Below are 2952 nucleotides of genomic sequence, written 5' to 3' on the forward strand. Positions count from 1 at the left end.
TAGGAACATAGGACGAAAAGAAGGTGAAAAGACACGCCAATAACAACATAGTTGGAATACTTTTGTACACACTTTTTATTTCTTACATGCGAAGAAAAAGCACATTGAATTAGCCAATAAGAAATTATGTCACTCACATTTTTTATTAAACATTTGATATGCAGAGTTTATTAATGCGATTAGTTCAAATTCGTATCATAAAAAGTCCACATGAGTGCCGTGCAGTGCTCCTTACTAAATATGCCTCAAATTCGAAACATTTAATTGATAATTTAGAAATCTTTATTTTCCATCAAACCTTATAGTTTTCTCGTTGTACCTTAATCGATAAATAGAACAACACTAATCATTTCCTTGCTCACTTTAGATATTAGGTTCTACCACATTAAAATTTGGGAATATTGTGCATTGCAGTAAGTGCAACTTTGCAAGTGTTGCTCTACTTCATATTATGAAACAATATTTGCATAGCTTTATCTTCCAATAGTTTTATTCTCCTATGTGCGTATTTGTGCAACTTCTCCAATTTGAGTTTATAATGGCTAATCTTTCGAAACTTGTGGTTTACATATTTATCATAAAACATTTTTTCCTCCTAATTGTAATTGTCTAGCTATAATCATAGGCATATTACAACATTTTTGTCATTTATTATGTTTTTACTCTTTTCCTTTTCTAACAATTCATGTTTGAGATGAATTTTGAAGTCTATGTAATTGTTGTAGGAAATTCACTTGTTGATACTGAACATTCTAGGTGAAAACAGAAAGTCAGATAAATCAGCAAATATGAGGGCATTTGGTCTAGTGGTATGATTCTCGCTTTGGGTGCGAGAGGTCCCGAGTTCGATTCTCGGAATGCCCCGTTTCCATCATTTGATTGGTGGTTGAGTTCGTTTGTTTATCCATATTTTTAGTCTAAAATTCTTTCTCTTTTAAAAGGTTGTTCAACCTATTTACAAAAATTGACTTGCAGATATGTGTGTGAATGGCATGCTTCTCGTGGGAGTATTGCTTTTTTAGTTTTTCCAAGTTGTGCAAGTAATATACTCCTACTTTAAAAAAAGGGATCATTACACAAATAGCCGGCCATATTTATTATTTACTTTTCCTAGCCATATACATAAATTATACATTGAATATACATAATTATATACATATAATACATAAATTATGTATATATTATACATCCACCGGCTATTTTAGTTTAAGCAATTGGATGAACGGCTATTTGGGTTAATTTTTCTTTAAAAAAATCAATTTAGGCCCATCATTTATAGTATAACTTTTATATTTAGTTTATTTATGAAAACAGACCTCCCAAGAAACGGCTGTAGTTGACGGAATCCGCCGTTCGCAGCCGCAAGTATATTTTTTTTAGGTTTTTCATCTTTTACTAGCTTATCCCAACTTGTGGTCTTTTAAAAAGAATTTTGATTAATTTATATACCATGCATTAGAAGAAAATTATAATATAAGGACAATAAGTGCGTTACAACTAGTAAGAGCTCAAGTGGGGATTATTTAAGATTAAGTATTTAATAAACATTGTGAATATTTTAATGATATGATGGAAACAAACAAAATTGGATACATCACGCTCTTTTGTTTTAAAAGTAATAGAAATACCTTAGCAAAACAAAGGTTCTATTCTTGTTCATGACTTGTTGGATTTAATAGAAGGGTAAAAATTAAATTGTTGATTAAATATTTTATGAATGAAGGTTGATTTGGATGGTAGGTTTGACTTATTGAATTGGAGATTACAGCGAAGCATTAAAGCAACATGGATGGTAAACGTGTTGATCTGAAAATGTACGTGTTTGACCTGGTCAGACTTGGCTTCTCATATAGGTAATTTAGAAGCAAAAAATGATACTAATAAACTTAAATATAATTAATTACATAAATTTGAAATTATAGGTAAGGAGGCATTGGGCTCATTATGTCTTATTCACTCTTAGGTACAAAACTATTTAAGACTGTATTTATGTTCAATATGTCTAGGTTGATTTCTGTTTATTTGTTTACATGTTTTCTCTATTAGTCTATGATAAAGATTTTTAAAAAAAAATTCCCCTCCCCTTTTTAAAATCAAATTAAAGCTAAAACTCCCCAAATTGATTATAGATCATACCCATAAATGCGAACACATTTAGCTTAATTCCGTTATACTGAAATGATAATTTACCTTGCAATAAGCAGATAAAGATAATAATAGTAAGTTTTGAATTCTTAAACCATTTAATTAGGCGGGTAGAATTAGGTGTTCTTGTACTATATTAACTTGTTATCTAACTGAACTAAAACACTGCCACAGGCTGTTTCGTAGAAACAATTCTTCTAACACCCAAAAATAACTTTTTAGAAGGAATATCTAAAAACACAGTTTATGGATGATAACACAAAACGAAAAACAAAGCAACAAAAAGAACGCCAATAAATACATAATGCCTCTTGGAAAGCAAATAGTCTTCACGAGAAGAGCTGACGAAAAGGAAAAGTATAATTCGCAGTATCAAAATATCAATGACAACACTTTTTTTTGCATACGGTTGAAAAAATTATTCAACTATAATAATGCATCAAGTGCAATGTCTTTTTCTTCGATAATATCATCACCCTATTCAACAACAATAATAATATACTCCGTATATTTCTACGGTGTGGCAATTTGGGGAGGATTACCTTATAGAGGTAAAAAAGTTATTTCTGATAGATTCTCGGCTCAAAAAAATATCTTCGCCGTATATAATATCTAATTCGAAGCAGGGAAGTTAAAGGAAAATATTTGTTCACATTTTGTGTTTACTCTAAACTCATTAATTTATTATTGTTAAATGAGGGGAAAATATATATTTATTAACTCTAGTTTACTGATAAAAATATATAGTACAAGATTATCTTACTTATTTATTGGCCGGTGTAAACACTATATATGTAGAAAAAAAAC

At 29.9% G+C, this 2952-nt stretch overlaps 1 non-coding gene across 1 annotated transcript; it reads left to right on the plus strand.

Annotated features, from left to right (window-relative positions):
* The first annotated feature begins 792 nt into the window (after positions 1-792).
* TRNAP-UGG (transfer RNA proline (anticodon UGG)) lies at positions 793-864 on the plus strand. The gene has a single exon. It is a non-coding gene; the product is annotated as a tRNA-Pro (tRNA).
* Positions 865-2952: the final 2088 nt, after the last annotated feature.

Source organism: Nicotiana tomentosiformis, chromosome 4 (genome assembly GCF_000390325.3).
Source record: "Nicotiana tomentosiformis chromosome 4, ASM39032v3, whole genome shotgun sequence".
NCBI classification, from domain to species: domain Eukaryota; kingdom Viridiplantae; phylum Streptophyta; class Magnoliopsida; order Solanales; family Solanaceae; genus Nicotiana; species Nicotiana tomentosiformis.